Raw genomic sequence first — 20,661 nt, 5'->3', positions numbered from 1 at the left:
TGTAATGCAAAGGAAGCAATAACAGTAATGAGGGAAAGATATGGTATGAAATTAATGGTATTTAGTATTTAACCCTGAATTATTTAAGTTACTGAAAGTTTTTTTTAAAAAATGAGAAATAGACAACAGGAATGACAAGAACACCAATTAAAATAATTTGATCCAAAAGTTAAATCAATATAAATTAACAGCTATTCCAAAGAAGCAAATTAAGCTGGATTGTAAAAAACAAATCATACTTGCTACAAGTCAGAGATGGAAGGGAGCTTTGATTTGTCACAAAAACTGTAGAAATAACTAAAAACTTTCTCACCTAGATTAACATTTTAAAAAAGTTGCTTCACCTCAATACTTCTTTTCTGTCTACAATTCTACATTATTTGCTTATCCAGGGTCACAAAGCTTGTAACTATCTGAGACAGAATTTGAACCCAGGTCTCCTTGACTCCAAGATCAGCATTCAGTCAACTCTACTATATTATCTCTCCTTCCAATACAACTGCTCCTTAATCAAAACCAAATGATCAACAAACATTTATCAATCACCATTTATATTTATAAATATATGTCATATATAATGACATCATTTATATGTCAGACTCTGTGATAGACATGGGAGTTTCAAAGGCAAAAGTGAAACAGTTGCTTCCCTCAAGGAATTTACAAACTAGTGACAGATATATACTCACATATATAGTAGGTACATGCAAATATATACAAAGGGATTTAGAAGAGGAGGTCATTAACAACTAGATAGATCCGAGAAGACTTTGCATAGAATGTAACTGGCCAATAACTCCTTGCCTCCTTTTACACAATGATGAGGCAAAGTAAATTGAGCCAAACCTACTGCTGCTCCATAGCAACCAATACAAGTTCTTAGATTAAGTCTCAGAGCCATTGATAGGAAACTGTCATAATTGGGTAACTACTGAATACAGCAGTCAATTTTGGAAAAGAAAAGAAAATGACATAATTGTTTGAAATGGGTATCTCTGATTCAAATCAAGAACTAGGGAATTGCATAGAACAAAATAAAATATAAAAAATCCACAATCTAGAATTTAAGGGCTCCCACAATCTAGTTCCAGGATCCTTTTCCAGTTTTATTTGGAAATATATTTCGTTACAAATTTCATTAAAAATTCACTTTGATTCTTTCAAACTGGAATTCTTCCTTTCATTTGATGTTACATATTCCTCCTTTATTTGTTTGAATAAAACATTCTCCTTACTACGAATACATTCTCTCCATGTGTTTAATGGTGAAAATCGTTCCCTTCCTTCCAAGAACAAATCAGGTGTCACATCTCTATGGAGTCTTTCTTTATCCCCCTGACTGGAAGAGATTTCTTCCTTTCTCAAATTTTCTTACAATATTTTCTCCTTGATTTCCTTATCTTATTCTAACTTGAACCAGGGATTACATTGCTTTTGATTTTTCCTCAGATCCTGTTATAGTTCTTTGTATATACTCAAAATGAAGTATTCCTGCATTTATTAGCTTGTGGAAATTTCTTTCACCACCTTGAATCACAATCTGACAATTGAAAAAGCCTAGGGCATTTAGGATTACTTGAGGCATATAGGAATTAAGGGACTTGTTCAGGGCCACTCAACTAGTATCAGTTAAGGATCTGAACCCAAGTTTTCTTTATTTGGAGCCTGCCATTCCATGTATTACACCCAACTACCCCTATATTGTCATTGTGCTTAATGATCATTTAATCACATTTATTGAATTGATTTGATTTTCCCTTTCTGAACTTTTAAAAATAACTCATATACCCAAATAGATGGAAAAGACAGAACAGTCTAAATGTTCCCTAAAGTTTCATCTTCATTTGAGTTTTCACATTCATTTTTATGGCGGTTTAATGACTGTTAGAGGTAACAAGTATCGGAAGGAAGATTTGAACCCAGGACCTCTGATTGCAGAATTAGTTCTCATTATACTGTACCACCCTATCTCTCATGGCTAGCCCTCCTGTATTAGATCTGGAATCAGAGGTTGTTGTTTCAAATTCAGCTTCTGCTACCTGCTACTTGAGTGAGAGCAAGTAAGTTGCTAAACATTTCGAGGCCTCAGACTCCTCAGTTCTAAAAGAAAGAGGTGTGACTACACATGGCTTCTGAAGTCCCTTCTAGCTCTAATTCTATGATGTATGATCCTGAAGTTCTTTTTTACAAATAATTAAAATCCTGGAACAAAAGAGTAAAAATGTGGATTGGATGACCACTTGTGATGGCCTTAAGACAAAAAGTTACTCGATAAATATTTGTTTAATGAAAGATAAATGAACATGAGATAGTACTCAAGATAGAAAAATCGGCATAAGTTATGTGGGGAAGAGAAATTTGTTGGGAAATGCTTAAGGGGTTAGAAAGGAAATGCATTGTTTATGACTTGATTTTCTAGGAAACTGGTTTGATAGTAGCAATAGTAAAACTTTCTATTAGATAAATGGATAAAAGTGAAGGTTAACAGTGATGCAGTGTTGGATAAACCAACACAGACATGTTGGCAGCAGTGGCAGAGTACTACTATCATTCACACAGCTGCTGGAGCTGTGCGTGACCCTTGCCAATAGGTACGGATATATTTTTAGAGTTTTGTTTTGAAGTAATTATATGGGAATTTCTGAAGTTCTTGAGAATAACTCATGAGTTCAAAACAACCTTAAAATAGACCATCTGTTTAGAATAGTTAGTGTCACCTATGCCATGATTTTGAAAAGGAAAAAGAAATCCATTCTGATTAATGATGATCTTGCAGTGTGCAGATGAGATACCATTTTTGAAGAACCAGGAATTTCTCAGGACTACAGGGGATTGATATATCAACCTTGGGAAGAACACTTAACTTTAAGTGCTTTTCTACCCAGGCATTTTGATAAGTAGAAAGGGACAATGAGTCGTAATAACAAAGCCCAAAAAACTCTAGGGATAGTCTTCTAATTAAATTAATAAATGAAATGAAACACCCAGAGTATCATTTGGCAGAATTTTGGTGAATCTGACCCTAACAGTTGGGGTTCTCTTTGCTACATTTGCTGAATGGAAGCAAGAAGAAAGAAAAATGTCAGACCAAATAGAGGATCTTTGATATGACAGATTTAATTAACTAACACAAATATTATAATTTATTAGCACTTTTAATAATGTGACCTTCAATTGCTCCTCAGGGGACTCTACATAATAAAGAGAAAGATATTTCTGTTGCGTTGACGGCTGCTGGTGATAAAATTCTGTGTTCACACATTGCCTTCCTTCTCAGCAGCACAGAAAGCTCATAAACAAAATCTCCTTCATTCTCAGTGACCTGGGAGATAAGTGGGCATGGAATGACTCTAGCTTTCATTCAGTTCCCTAATCACTGGGAATCCAGAAGAACAAGGATCATGCTAGAGATGAGGGATAGAGTGGGGAAAAAAAAATAAGGAAAAACACTAGACATAGCATAGCCAGGATCAGTTTTACTGGATTGCAAACTGCTTTCTCCATTTGTTTTGTTGTCATTTTTTTCTACCTCAGATATTTGTTATACCACCACTTACGTGGTCTTATGAATATATCATTTTGATCTTGAATATACATTTGAATATACATTGTGATCTTATGACCCTACTCAACAGCTCTCAATTGATAGCTCTTCATTGAATTAAGGATGACAACCAAATTCCCCAGCGTCATATTCCAAAAGCTTCCCAATCTGTCCCCACCATCTTTTCTAAACCTCTGTCTTAGTAATTCCTTATAAGAACTTTCTGCTTTATCCAAATTGTTTCTTTCACTCGTTGTCTACTATTTACATCCAATGGTTTCCCATCTCTGTGATTTTTTTTAAGACCAAGAATTCCTTGTATTAAATTCAATTTTTAAAAATTCTTCATTACATATTTGAGGTAGTGTATATTCAGATTCAAGGAGACCTAAGTTCATGTACCACCTCTAAAGATATATTAGATACAGGACCATGGCATGGTCACTTATCTTTTCAGCACTACAGGAAACTCTCTGAAAATTCTGATTACAGAATAGGTGTCAGTCCACGTTAAGATGGTTCCCTAGCCAAGGAAATTACATATCTGAAACAAAAAATAATAATGATTCGTTGCCTAATATAAATTAATGATTACTGATCTGATGTTTTTCTGACTCTTCTTCAATTATTTCATTTTTACCCATTCTTGAAAGTCCATTTTAAAGTCCCATTTTTCTTCATAAAATTTACCCAATTCATTCTCAGATAAGCTTGCTTCTCTGTAATCCCATAGCAAATATTATCTTAACCACTATTTGATATTTTCATATAATGCCTTATGTTGTCGATTATCCTGGCTTGCCCATTTAGTATCTTTCACATGGTTTCCCACTTATGTGAATTTTTTTCAAGGCCATGCCCCTTAGACATCTCATTTTGACTTTCTGGGCCTCAGTTTCCTCCTTTATAGAATGAAAGATTTAGACTGGATGATCTCAAGTATCTCATTCATTTGCAAATCCTGTCATCCTGTACTCTTTCCTTGTATCATTATGTATTCCCACAGTCTCTTAGCTAGCTATAAATTAATTTTCACTAGGAAATTAGTCTATAAATGCTATTAAATAAAGTGTTATTCTTGCTAGGGATTTTCTCATGTTAATCTTTCTTTTTTAACATTGATAGAAGAAATCTTGTCCTTTAAAAGACCTAAAAATCCTAATGGAATGCTTCACACAGTGGAAAAAAAGTGTTGAATTTGGGGTACAAAGATCTGGATTTGAATCTTGACTCTGTACCTCACTATTTGTCTTGGAAAAGTCATTTGACTTGGGCCTCACTTTCCTTTTCTGTATAAGAAGGGTATTAGATTGTATGACCTTAAGATCCCTTCCAAATATATGCCTATGATCTTTTTTATGCTATGAATAAATGTCTAATCATACAGCCTTCCAACTTTAAAAAATATCAAAATTCCCCCTACCCTACATACTAATCAGGTTAAACTCAATCAGAGACCAATTTTTGCCTAAAAAACCACCTCTACCTTCATAGCACACATCACAATGACCCACTCCCTGAGACAAAGAGCTCTCTTTACACCCTTATGTTGCAATTTCTACTCTAAGGACCAATGTTGTAATCAAATGCACAAAACACTAGAGAACTCTTACTGAAGACTCAATCAGTGACCATGAACTGAACAGGCCCTCTGTAATCTCAATGAGCATCAACTTTATAATTAACCTGACAGTGGAAAAATTGAAAGAGAGACGTTAGGAAACCCCAAAGAGACACTATATAAGCTCCCATACGCTATCAAGGATAGAAATACTTTTCAGCCCAAAGCAAGAAAAGCATAACATTGGTGTAACTCTGGGAGAAATAGGCATCTTTAAAATTGGTTAGCCTGCTACTGAATCAGAAATGAACTGTAATGGGATGTGGAGACGTATCATAAAAAATCCATTATTACTGTGAAACCTGCTTCCTTAAACATACCTAGCATGTTTTATTGCATACCACAGCATGCCAATAAAGTTCTAGAAAATAAAGAAGAAAAAGAAAAAAAAAAGGAATAGATCTGTGACTGAGTAGGATTGTTAGCCTAAAGATAGCATTCTGAACCTACATACTGTTTTACCAGCTTTCATTCTTACCTTAAACAGTTAGACTGGGGAATATCTACATCTATATGTCTATAGCTAGATATATAGATATATAGATAGATATGTAGATATATATATACATACTTTTGCTTCCTATCTGTAAATTACTCAGAGAACCTTAAGATCATAGTTGTCATGTAGATATCTTTTAATGACATCTGAGCGTCAGAACTCTCCCATAACCTAATATCTATGAAGTCATCTCTCCACCCACTCCGTCCCAAATCCTTCATCAAGAAATCTAATCTCAAAACAAGCTGCCTAAAGGCAAGGGCTCAGTGTGGGGCCATAGAATAGAGAAAAATGAACTGGTCCACAGGAAAAGGAAACTTAAGCCCATGGATCATTAACAATATGGATCTGTTCATTTGTTTATTTGTTTTACCAGAACTGTAATTCCATTGGCATAAGTAGCTCCCTAGAAGGAAACCCCCTCTACCAATATAGCATCTACTCAACAATTTATTCTTCAATAATCACCTGGAGAATTGAGTTGATTAGGTACTTTCCCAGCAATCATATGTCAGAAATAAAACTTAAATCTTGTCTACCAAACTCAAATGAGCTCTCTATTCATTACATGACACTGAGTTAATAACTTAGGAGAACCTCTACCAATTCATTACCCTAATCTAAAGCTATGTTGTTTCATTTTCCATCATTATGCACATAAACAGAGATAAACTTGTCCTAGCTTACAGTACCTGCCATGCATACTTCTTTCAGAAAGTTTTGTTTACTTTTGTTTTTATACCAGAAAATAAACCTATTTATCCAGCCCTATCTCCTACTAATCCTATTTACAAAATCTACATGCTAGTCAAATTGGACTATCTACTATCCCTTCTTCTTTTGTCTTCTCAAATTTGTAATCCCATGCAATAATAAATCCCCCCACTACCCTCCCTCATTTGGACATCCATGCTTCCCCATATCTGCCTGTTCCTTCAGAGCTAAACTTAGTTGTTACTTTTTTCTATACAGCTTTACCTCAGCTCTGTCAACCACAGGTAAAAGTGGTCTTTCCCTCCTCAAATTTCTGATACCATCTCTCCTTTCCACTTAATGCATTCTGCTTTGTGTTATAGTTAATCTAATGGATGTTAGATTAAAAGTAATGGGTGTACATATATATGTGTGTGTGTGTGTGTGTATTATATATGTATGTATATGTATGCATTTATACACATACACATATGTCAGTATTGGCTTTAGAATAAAAGAAACTGCACTTAAATATTGACTCTCAATAGACTAATAACTTTTCTTCTCTGGCTTTTGGTTTCCTCATTTGTAAATTGTGGGGATTAGCTATAAAGACTTTGGGAGATTGCAAAACTCTTTTAATGAGTGTGTTGAAAAAGGCCCAATTTTCACACCAATATTCTTCTTATGTTATTATATTACTGTGATACATGGAACCTTGCAATCTCCAAAGTCCTGACACTGAGGGTCACCAACAGAGCAATAGAAAATTTCAAGATAGGTTTGAGTGGGCTAGCATGAAAGATAGATAAAGTCAAGTCAATTAAAGACATCCAGAAGACGAGCTGTAAAGAATGTCACTCACTCCCAATAAATATGTAAGCAAGAGGGAAGAATGCTCAGATATAAAAAGAATAAGGATTTATCTATGGCCTACATGGTCCATTGGTATCCTCACAACACCAAGAAAAATCAAGAAAGAACCCAGAAAGATGTGTGGATTCCCCCCTCAACACATACACACACACACACACACACACACACACACACACACACACATACACCTCCAACCACAGCAAGCTTATGGGAAGACTTGAATAAAAGTAATTAAAGATAGATAGACATGGAGTAGTTGCAATTTTGAGTTTCTAAAGGAAATCTCTATCTTAATAGAATCAAACTCAAATGGAATGTTTAAATATTGTATGCATTATCTACTTTTGACCTCATCCTAATTCTTTTAGATGCTACTTTTATCCTATTTTTTTTCCAGCTTAGGAATTTGAGATACAGAAAAGTAACTTACCTAGTTTCACAAAGCTAATATGTCTCAGATGAGATTTGGATTTAAACTTTCTGACTCCAAGTTCAGCATTCTATATATACTATGACATACTGCCTTTCCATGCTTAAATATTTCTTAATTGTATTGAACTCATATTATGACAAATACTTTTGATTACATATTATGCTGGGGTTAAAAGATCCATAAAACACAATTCCTGCAGTCAAAAAAATTACAGTACAGTGTACCTGCTGTCATGTGCACAGAACACTACCATTGGACCATGTGTAAAGAGTGCCCTGATTATCAATGAAGTCCTAAAGAAGCTGCAGAGAGGAAAAGATATTATTTGACTCATGATTGGGAGTGACTACTTCATGGAGGGGAAGACACGAGATGACTTGAATCAACTGAGAAGCTAAGTTATATATTAGGAATTTCTTATTCATTTTCACTTTGAATTCCTTTGTTAACCTTTTTATTCTATTTTTCCTAATCCAAAGATAGTACTTCCTGAAAGAAAATTTTAAAAATCCTATTGCCATATTCATCATGCTATTGAGACAATTCCAGATTTTTGAACATTTGGCCATTATGACTCATACTCTGGCAGTTACTACTAAGCTATTTTGTCCCAGTAGATCTCGAGTCTTCTATCTCAGGAAAAGTCTAGCTAAATTATCTACAGATAAATTATGAATAGGTTGACTACAGGGCAATGAACTCTTTGTCCATGGCAATCTGAAAAATAAGGGCAACATTTTTTAAAAATGTTCATAAGCCTTGTGCAATATATTTCTGACCTACAGAAAGGAAAAAGAAAAACATGGTAGGCAGTTACAAGTTTAGAATCATGTTTACAATATTTATGAAGATTAACTTAATTGAAATACTTTGCTTATATTTATAATTTACCTATTTATGTATATACTGTATTTCCTCTAAGACAATATAAAGTTCTTAAGGGGAGGGACTTTTTTTTCAACTTTGATTCTTGGTAGTAGCATAATACCTCTCACATAGTAGCCATTTAATCAATATTTGTTGATCTAAAATGCTAAATTGGGTCATATGACTGATATAATCCCTGAGAGGCTCATATTAATATCAAATTCATCCCATTTTACAAAAGATTTTTGAAGATGACTGAAAAAAAGAGCTTTATGAGGTGTTAATAGGACTTCTCTGAAGAGCCCATTATTTTTCTCACTTGAAAGGCACATTTCATATGAATGTAATGAAATATTATTTTGTCATAAAAATGACCAGAATGAAAAATCAGGGAAAATTGCATTAACAAAAAAGGAAAAAAAGCAAAAATGGCAAAACAATCCCAATAATGATTCCAATAATATAAAGGACAAGATCTTTGAAAGACAACTGTAATCAATGCATTGACTAATCATGACTTCAAAAGAATCATAATTAAGCATGCCTCCTCCTTCCTAGCAGAAAAGGGATAGATGAGGGCAGAATAGCATAAACACTTCTAGATTTGGCCAGTACTGATTTATTTGGCTTGATTTTATTTGTTATAAAGTAAGACTTATCATTGATGATGAATAACTGTAGATACTAAAGATAAAAAAGAAGGGAGGAATATAGAAAGGAAAGGAATGGAGGCAGTGAAGAAGGAAGAAAGGGAGGGAGAGCAGAAGGAAGGAAGGAAACAAGGAAAGGAGGGAGGAAGGAGTGGAGAAAAAGAAATGGGAAAGAAGGCAAGGAAAGAAGAGATCGTCAATAAAACATTTTTCTCTTAAAACACACAAAAGTAAATAAAAAGATCAGAAGTGAAAAAGAGCAGTTATTAGTACTGTGTTAAATATAATATACACTTCAAAAGAAACTACATAAGTTTCACATAAAACTCTTTTATTCTTTGTATATTGATTTTTTAGTCCTTTTGAAAAGATAAACAGAAAGGGACACTGCATACCCAGCCAACCATAGCTATTAAGATCTCTGATTATCATCAAAACATTGGTGCTTATAAACAATATTCTTCTAAGATCAAAATAGGATTTAAAAGTACTATGGAAAACAAAGCTACATATAATGTGCCTTTAATTCCCACACTAGAATCTGCATCACTTAGTTCAGTAAGTGTTCTCACAGAACGTTCACTCCTTCCTTTAAATGGATGTTCTTCTGGACCATTCAGAAAATACACAACTATCACATTTTCTGTGGTTAACTGACTAGTTTCTATGAAAGAAACACATACTTTCACACACACACACACACACACACACACACACAGAGCAATATTTTCAAGATCAAAATAAAAAGGAGAAACAGAATAAATCACTCAACCAGCTGTCATTTATTGAAGTTATTATGTCTTCCAGGAATTATACTAAGTGCATGGAATATGAAGATAAACAAAAATCAACCTCAAAGAAGTAAAGGAAAGGAAAGAGAGAACATGTAAATAGTTTGAAACATATTAGAAGTATATGAACTAATGCTTGGATATTAATAGAAGATAATCTGAGAAGGTAAGGCATAAGAAATGGAGGGGGAGGCTTCTTATAGAGAATGGGACTTGAACTGAGTCTTGACAGAATCCATGAAAATCAATCAAGAGGTTGAGATGAAAGGCAGAATGTTCCAGGGATGAAGGGGTACAGCCAGCTACCAAAAAATAAGAGTAAAAGACACATAGAGGAGATGTTGGGAAGGAAAATTTGTCATTGGATACATAGATTGAGTGATAATGAGGAGTAGAAGGTGAGATTAGAAACCTGGGTAACTGGGAGGATGCTGGCACCCAAAACAGTAAAGGGGAAATTCAGAAGGAAAAGTATAAAGGAAAGTGGGAGGATGGGAAAAAGAATATGCTCTGTTTGGACACATTGGACATGCACAAGCATTGTGTGACTAATTTATGAAAGAGATATGATGCAGATGGTAGTTAGTAATGTATGGTCATACCTTTGAAGAAACTAAGGATGGATAGGTAAACCTGGAAATTATCTGCATAGAGTTGACCATTGAACCCATGGGAGCTGATGAGATGCAAAAAGGCTGCTTTCATCCAGTTTCCCCACCTAGTCTAGGAAACACATAATGCTTACATGAATGTAGACAAAATATAAAGATGATGGAGATGGATTTATTTATGCATAGAGGCAGATTTTTCATTGTGGTGATTGTTTTGGGGAAATAATTGATTATGTTTCTTTGGTTTTTCCTGACTAGGATAGTAGCTATGAAGGATACTTGTTTTCTTCCTCTCTTTATCGGTACATGAGCTTGCAGGTGGACTCAGAGTCTCTCATTCTCTGATCTAATTTTTTTTTCTTTTTGGTGGATGAGCCTCTCCCCCACTCTCTTTCTATTACTATCTGAGTCTTTGCAATGTCCCTTTGTCTTTGTATTTCCCTTTCTTTGAATATCTTTCTCTCTTGTAGTCAATTCTATCTGAGGATTGAGGTCCTCCTCTACCCAGCAATTTTCTAGGTCTAGGTCTTCTAAGCTAACCAGTACCTCCAATGTACCCCAACAAGAAATGTCCAAAAGGATACTCAAAAAACTAGCTTACCTTTCTATTCCTTCTATTTAAAGATACTGTCCCTACAAGTTTTACTTTTTACTTCTCTTGAATATTTTGTGTATATGTCTTCATTCTTTCATTAACCTTAGCCCTATCCATCTCTTCTATATGTACGTAATTCTCTACCTAGTTGTATTAGTTAGAAATCATTAAAAGTAAGTTTCTCATGCAAAGTAATTATCTGATTGTGTTAATTCACATTATAATGAATTGTGGTTTTCATATGTGTCTTTGAGCTATAATTTTTCCCAATGTGATCAATATTTGGGTTAATGCTGCATGTTTAATTAATTTACACTCCTGTTTTCCAATGGTACCTGTAAGAATGTGAGCTATAAGATACAATAATCCAAGATAAAGTACTACCAAACCTAAATGTTCTAAAGTTCATGAGATCTTTGGATTATATGTAAACAAATCTTATACATTAGAGGATCATGGATTTGGATCTGAAAGGAACTTACAGATTATCTTCTCCCACTCGTATTTTTTTCTTTCAGATAAGGAAACCATTGGCCAAGGAGATAAAATGCCTGATCCAGGGAAAAAAAAATCTCTAGTACTCTGACTCCATATTGAAAGTATATTACATTGTTTCATACCCCTAACCATTCTTTTGAAGAAAACACATCAGCAAGGTTTAAATGAGTAAAGATGTATAAAAAGAAACTCCAGCTAGAAAGAACATGATGAAAGGGTCAGAAGGAAGAAAATACATTCTGTGTTTGAAGAATGATGACTAGAAGAGTAGGGATACAATATAAGGGAATAATAATAAGAGTTAAGTTTGGAAAGGAAACTTTGGGCCTTGAATCTAAGGCTATGAAGTTCGAACCTTATGTAGTAAAGCAATGGGAAATCATCAAATGGTTTTTGAAGAAGAGAATTATGTGATCAAAACTGTGCTTTAAGAAGAGTAACCTAGATGTAACTCATGGAATAGATTGCAATAGCAATATCCTGTCAAAAGGGAAACCAACTAGTAGACAATTATAATAGTCTGCATTTCAAATACATAATGCAGCTAAGATTTAAAGAAAAATAAATAAGTGAAGAAAAAATGCTTTACATAAAGCTTTGCTGGCAAAGGCCTAATTTCCAAGACACATATGGAACTGATTAAAATTTATAAAAATAATAACCTTTGCACAACTGATAAATGGTTAAAGGATAAGAAAAGCAATTCTCAAGGGAAGAAATCCAAGCTATTTCTAGATTAAAAAAATTCTCCGGATTACTAATAATTAGAGGAATTAAAGTCAAAGCAACTCTGAGGTTCCATCTCATTTCTATCTGACTGGCCAAGTTGAGGAAAAAAAACAGAAAAAAAGAAAATGACAAATGTTAGAGTTGCCAGAAACCATGCATGTTAATGTGCTATTGATGAAGATGTGAATTGGCCAATTCATGCTGGAAAAATGTTTAGAACTGCAGTCAGAAAGTTATTAAACTGTGTATAGCCTTTGACTCAGCAAAGTCACTATTAGGCCTATGCACACAAAGATATCAAAGAAAGAGGAAAAGATGCTGTATGTACAAAAATATTTTTAATTATTTTTTGTGATAGTAATAAGTAATAAGTAATAATATTTTTGTGATAAGAAAATAAGAGGTTGTTCATCAGTTGGGTAACAGATGAATGAACTGACATAATGTAAACAAATACTATTTTGTGGTAAGAATAATAAGGAGGAAAGTTTCAGAGAAATTTGGAAAGACTGATATAATGTAATGCAGAATGAGCAGAGTATAGGAGAACAATTTATTGTAGAAATGAACAGTTTTGAAAGACTTTTTTTGAAAGAATTTTGATCAAGCAGATATCAATCATGATTCTAGAGAATTCATAATGAAGATTCCTATCTACCTCTTGAGAGAAATGGACAAACTCTGTGGAATAAGATATGAATTTGTGATTATGGTCAATAGATGAATCTATTAGACTGCATAATTTTTTTCTTTTCCTTTTTCTGGCAGTTGGGGGCAGAAGTGGTAGAGAATAAAAAATCAACATCAAAATAGCCTGTATTTGAGAAAAATTCATGTAAGGCCTGAATTAAGGTGGTAGTAACAGGAACATAAAGTCAGAGATGTCTGTGAAAGATATTGAGGATGGATTTGGTGACTGATTCAATCCAGGGTTGAATGAGTGACCAGATTTGAAACTTGGAGAACTGGGGAAATGGTGATTCTGTGGACAGAAACAGAAGACTGAATTTAGAGCTTTCACATTCAACAAAGGATGCTATGAATTCACATGTTTAGACATTAATGCAGCAGTATCCAGATGGAAATACATAGTAGATGCTTAGAAATATAAGAATATTATCCAGGGTAAAGGTCAGGAGTAGATATGAAATGGGAAGAAAACAAAGGAATTCCCACTATGCATAAGGCATTGTGTTAAGTATATTTATAAATACTATCTTATTTGATTCTCACAATAACCCTGCAAGGTAAATGCCGTTATTATCTATACACATGGAAGTACAGAGTAGTAATTAGAGCACTAGACCTTGGGTAAAACCAGTTCAACTCTACACTGTCCTCTTCTAGCACTGATAACTTCTAGACAAGCTTCAGCCTTGGATCATTCTCACCATTCAAGCCTTGCTCCTACACATGTACTACTGAATGAAAGTGGAAAAAAATCACCAATGGTACTGAGTGGGTCCACTATATACTTATGTCACACAAACTCAACTAAGCCCCCATTGCTGCTAACTTTCTATTCTCTCCACAGAGGATACTCCAAACTTTTTCATTCCTCCTTAAACTTCCCAGTATTCCCCTTCCCCCCACTCTTTTAGCTGAGAACCTTGCCTCATATTTTCCAGAAAAAATGAGGCCTTTTCCATGAACTCCCTCTTCTCCCCTCTTCCTTATCTCTTACCATTCAGATGCCTTCTGCCACTTTCTCCTTCTTCACCCCCCTCTCACACATGATGAAGGACCTTACTTCTTACCAAGGCTAACCCTTCTATTTGTTCAAGTGATCTCATTCCATCTTGTCTCCTCCAACAGATTCTTCCCTCCGTCAACCATACTCTTTCATTTATTTTCAATCTGTCCCACTCTACTGGCTCATTTCCTATTGACTAGAAACATGCCTTTGTCTCTGCTGCATTGATTCTTCCATCCCTGCTAACTATCCGTCTGTATTATTTCTGCCCTTTGTAGCTAAACTCACTGAGAAGACAATCTACAATAGCTACCTTCACTTTCTTTCTTCCCATTCTCTTCTTAACCCCTTACAATCTAGCTTCTGACAAAATCATTCCACCAAAACTGAATTCTTCAAAGTTACTAATGATCTCTTGGTTACCAAATCCAATAGTCTTCTCTCAAATTCTCATTCCCTTTGACCTCTCTGCAGCTTTTGGCACTTGATCCTTGATAATCTCTCCTCTAGTTTTTCAGGACACCATTCTCTCTTAGTTTTCCTCCTTCCTATATGATCACCTCTTTAGGGGATCACCCTCCAGATCACACTCTCTAACAGTAGATATCTCTCAGGGTTCTATCCTGCACCCTCTATTTTTTTCACTTTATACTACTTTACTTGGTGATTTCATGGGTACCTATGGATTTAATTATCATCTCTATGCTGATGATTCTCAAGTCTACCAGTCCTACCAATCTTATCTGTTGACCTCCAATCTTATATCTCCAACTACCTTTCAGACATCTCATACTGGATGAACCGTAGAAATCTTAAACTCAGTATCTCCAGAATGGAATTCATTATCTTCCCTCTAAACCGTCTCTTGCTTCTACTTTCCCTGTTTAATGAAGAAGGCAATACCATGCTCCTAGTCCCTCAGGGACTAGAAGTCCCTGGAAGTCATCCTGGATTTCTTACTATGTTTCACTTGTCACATCCAAGCTGTTGTCAAAGCCAATTGATTTCACCTTTCCAACATCTCTCAAATTTGCACCTTTTTCTACTCTGATACTGCTACCACTCTGGTATAGTCACTCATCACCTTGCTCCTGGATTATTTTAATAGCCTCCTGGAGGGTCTGCTTGCCTGGAGTGTCTCTCAACTTCAATCAATGCTCCATTCAGTCCCCAAAGTGATTTTTCCAAAATGCAGATCCAATCATGTCAACTCCCTACTTAATAAACTCCAGTGGTTTCCTATTTTCTTCAGAGGCAAATGCAAAATGCTTTTTTTTTTTTTTGACATTTAAGCCTATCCTTCTCTTATCTTTCCAATATTTGTGAACTAATGCATACTCTGTGATCCAGTGACACTAACCTCCTATCTGTTCCATGACCCAGGTACTGTACCTCTTGGCTCTAAGCACTCTCCCTAGCCATCTCCCAATGATTTCCCTCCTCCAATCTAACTAATTACCTTCCTAGATTTCTTTAATCTTCAAATAAAACCATAACTTCTACAAGCAGCAGTCCCCAACCCCTCTTAATTACAATTCCTTCTTTCTGTTAACTATTTCTTATTTATTCTATATACAGTTTGCTTTGCACATATTTATTTGCTGTTACTCTGATCATTAAATTGTAAGTTACTTGAGATCTCAGACTATTTTTTTTTCTCTTTCTATGTCCCCCAGCATTAAGTACAGCACTTGGCACATGGAAGGTGCTTAATAAATGTTTATTGATTGGCTCATTGACATAAGTTTAGATATATCCTTAGACTTTTGCTAGTTGTGTGATCCTCGGCAAATCATTTAAGTCTCTGTGCCCAGATGGGTGAGGTTATTGAATTGGATGGCTACAAAGACCCTCCCCAAAATTAAATTTGTGATCCCATGATTCTATGAGTGGTCACTTATATTTTTAAATATTCTTACTTTAAAAACCTGTCCCTCTTTGGAAGGGCACAGACAAATTCAACTTTTTTAAAACTTAACAAATGGTTTCCAAAAATTCCTATAGCCAAAATTGTCAACCCTCTGGAGTATACTTGTTGATCAAACTCTCTCTACCCAGGCTTGTCTTTTGAAGGTGAATTGATTGTCATCATTGGATTTGTCTTAAACAGAGAAAGTATTTAATGAATATTTGTTCATCTGAAAAACCTGGGAGAATGGTTAAAGGAAGGAAGTATATAAAGAAAAGATGAAGGCTGACAAAATCTTAGGGAATGCCCATATGCAGGATGAGTTAAAAAAGAAGAGAACCTGCTGGAGAGGGGGAATAGAGGAACATTTATCAAAGAAGTAGGAATATATTTAGGATAGTATAGCCTCATGGAAGTCAAGGAGAGCATGACGACCGAAAACTCTTCCAGTTACGACTCAAATATTCTGATCAAAACTAACTCTAACCACAAATTTGAAACTTGGTTAAAATCCAAACTTCATTTTAACTAAGTTTGGTTCTCATTTAAAATATAAAAGTTTAAAAGGTTCTTGATAAGCTTCTTTCTTCAAAAATTTCCATTGCTCAGTGTAACTAAGCCTTTTGCACTTCGTTCTTTATATTAAATTCAAACGTGCATGTCTTTCCATGTATGTTTTGCCTTGCAAATATGACAGCAATTGCACTAAGTGAAAGCCCATAAATTTCCATATATTTTATGTTCCAATTGGTCTTGACCATTAACATAATAAAGAGAAAAAATTCTTAGGATCTTTCTTAGAATTTTATGTTGGCATTTGACAAATTTGTATAAATTTAGGTTGAAGTCTTGGCTGCTTATGCAGACATTTTCCATATATTTCCTTTAGTCTTGTTAATAATAAATTGTACATGCTGCATCTCTAGGGTTTTTAGAATCAGATTTATGTTTTAATAGAAGCTATTTAAAAGGTTAACTTATAATTAGAGTCACACAAAATGGTTCCCCAGATACCAAAGGATCCTTCTATGTACCTCCCCCTTGGGATCAAGGACAATAAAAAGAAATATGAGCTAACCCAGGAGGCACAAATCTATATGGTTTATAGAAACTGGAGAGGGCTCACATATCAGCTTCATTCTAGGGTGCATGAGGTTAGTACAAATAAGGTTTCATCCAGTTCTTCAAAGCATTATATGGCTATATATTAAAGAATTTTATATCATTCCAGGGGCTAAATATGGTTTGATATTATTCTGTCATGTCAGGAGTATGATTTTTAAATGACAAAAGCTGAGAATAGGAAGGGCTATCAAAATAGATCACTAAAACATCCCTTTGGGATGGATTCAGGACTGGTTGAATTGCTGTAGTCAAAGAGTATTCATTAATGATTCCACATCAACTTGGAACTTCTCCAATCAAGTGGCTTAGGATCTTGCTGGACACTGTGTTATTTAACATTTTTAAATCATTTATTTGAATAAAGTAATGAATGGCATTATCACTAAATCTAAAGATGACATAACATAGGAGAGAGAATTAATACACTAAAATGACAAAATTGGATCCAAAAAGATATTGAAAGGCTGGAAAATTTTGCCATTTTCAATAACATCAAATTTGAAGAAGGATGGAAAGAGTAATTCATTATTTCCTACCATGGGCCTGGAAGTGTGGTAAGTGCTTAACAAACATTATTTCATTTGATCCTCACAACAACCCTGGGAGAAACATACTCTTATTATCACTATTTTACATTTGAGAAAAGTGTGGTAAACTGATGATAAGCAATTTATTTAAAGTCACAAGCTACTAAGTTCTAAAATTATATTTGAATTCAGGTCTTTCTTCCTGACTCCATGAACAGTGATCTACTGTGCTATCTAGCTGCCTTCAAAAAGATAAATGTATTTTTTTTTTAATCTTGGATGCAGAGATTTACTTTGTAAGTTCAATATATATGTTTATATAAGAGTTCATCCAAAAAAGATCCAAATGTTTTAGTAGATTTCATGTTTAATATGCATCAGCATTATGATGTGGCAGCCAAGAAAATACTAATGAGAATTTGGGCTGCATTAAAAGACATATGTCTTCCAGGAGTAGGGAAATGAAACTTAACTTCCACTTGACATCTGCTATCCTGTCTGGTTTCAACTCTGAGGAACAAGAATCTCCCTCCCAAGATAAACTCATCCTTTCTAAACTCATATCTTTGTTGCTACTCAGCCTTCATTGATTCCATCTCCCTCATCCACCTTCCCCTGGGGTTTTGAAGGCTGGAGAGTAGTATACCAAACTCCTCCCAATGCCTACCTTTATAGAGGGCAGCAAAATGGACTCTTAGAGCACTCCATTTTATATCTGATATTCTCTAGTTCCACACCAACCCCTATTTTCCTATTTCCTTTCCTGTTGTCTTCTCCTTTAGATTATAAGCTCCTTGAGGGCAGGGACTGTTTTTACTTTTATTAATTGTATCCCCAACACTTAGCACAGTGCCTGGGTTAGAGGTAGGAGTTTGATACATGTTTATTGGATTACATTGGACTGAATTGAAAATCTTCCCATACGATTTCCTAGCCACAGCGTACCTGGGTTATTATATTCCCTTCCTGTTCAGCATTTTTAAAAGGACAGTGATAAGTCAGAAAATATCAAGAGAAGGATAAGCAGAGTGGAGAAGGATCATTAGTCTAGGCCATATGAGGACCGATTGAAGGGCTATCAGTGGAAAAGAAATTAATCTTTTTTCCATATGACCACATTGAGCAAAACTAAGAGCACTATGTGAAAGCTGCAAAGAAATAAATTAAGGTTTGAGATAATTAAATAAAGAATCCCAACAACTTACTTCCTCAGGAGACATTTGGTCCCTTCTCATTAAAGGTCTTTAAAAAAATTCTATGTGGACACTGTATTTTTGCAGTGTGCAACCTTTTGAGGTTATTAGCTGAACTAGATGGCTGCTGAGGTTGCATCTAAATCTAAAATTCTGAGATTCTTGATGTCTGTTGTCTTAATTTTAGGAAAACATTTTGTTTCCTGGGCATTTCTTTTCATGCATTTTGTGATATCTCTGGGAGATAAATAGGAAGAGGACGAGAAATAACTTTGTAGATAGAAATTGAATCACAGGCATCTTGTAACTAATATAGAATTCATTCAGTTTTGTTTTTTTAGTAAATGACTGTTATATAGTTGTTTTATTTGTATATGCATATGTATATATGATTGTTCAATCATATCTTATTCTTCATGACATCACCTGCCATTTCATTTTCCATCTAACTTCATAGATGAGGAAACTGAGGCAAACAGGGTTAAATGACTTGCCCAGGGTCACACAGCTAATAAATGTCTGAGCACACATTTGAACTGGAATCTTTCTGACTCCAGTACCAGCACTCCATCTACTTTGCCATTTAGCCATCTGACCCTTCCTGAAAAGAGATAAGCATTCTGTCTACATCAAAAATTCTTGACATTGTTTTGTGCCATAGACCCTTTTGGTAGTCAGTCTGGTGAAACCTATGGAGCCTTTCTCTGAATCATGTTTTCAAAAGGATAATATAACATATATAGGATTATAAAGGAAATCTACTATACTGAAATAGTCATAAAAATATATTAAAAGCAAGCTAACCGACACCAGCTTAACAACTCTTAATCTAGACATAGTATCAGTGATGGAACTGAGATAGTATCCAACATGTTCTTTTTTTAAAAAATCTTCTTTATGGTAAATACTTGAGAAGTCCCAAGATCTCTTTTTTCTAAATGAATAGACTATCTTTACCAATGTCATAAAAATGCAGACTGATTGGCATGCATTACAGAAAGCAGCAAAGTCGCTGCTGTTCATGGGGACTATGTGCAGGAATCTATTTTACAGCCCAGGTGACAGCACACTCGGTATTTCTGTTATGAAATTGTCTGTGATTTCTCAAATCCCTAAGGACTATTAAATACAGTTTTCATACCTTGAATCATAGAGAATGAACCATATGCTTCTGATAACCTAGGCCTTTGCCTAGAGAAACACTAAGTATTCTTTGCTTCCATGATAGCGTTGGTAGGATGAAATATGTACAAGTATGGATATGTGTAAACAACCATAATAACAACAAAAAGCAAGCAATAAGACTCCTTGGCTCCACTGGCCAAGAAATCTGGAATACCCTAAAGGAGAAGAAGAGGGTTGATAGTATTCTTGGAAAGATGACCAAAGGAAAAGGAAAACAATAGATATTAAAAAGACAAAGATTTTGGGGATTTTTAAAAATCTGATATTCAGTTGCAGAAAGAAAAATTTCAATGAATATATATACATACATACATACATATATATGTATACATATATATATACGTATACATATATATATATATATATATATATATATATATATATATATATATATATATATATATATATATATATATATATATATAAAATGTAAAAGCTTTTCTAGGTATTAAACTTGTTTATCTTCGTGTCTGACTGACTTGTCTTTGTATATCCTCATCAACATTTCTGTCTTACAGGGTAAGAGGCAGAGGCCTCATTTCTCTCTCCATTCTCTTACAGGCTGGCGTAGAGCCATGTGCAAATATGCACTTAATGCCTTTTGATGGAGAGGCAAGATAAA

The sequence above is a fragment of the Notamacropus eugenii genome, chromosome 6 (genome assembly GCF_028372415.1).
Source record: "Notamacropus eugenii isolate mMacEug1 chromosome 6, mMacEug1.pri_v2, whole genome shotgun sequence".
Taxonomy (NCBI): Eukaryota; Metazoa; Chordata; class Mammalia; order Diprotodontia; family Macropodidae; genus Notamacropus; species Notamacropus eugenii.
Note: the sequence above shows the minus strand (reverse complement) of the source record.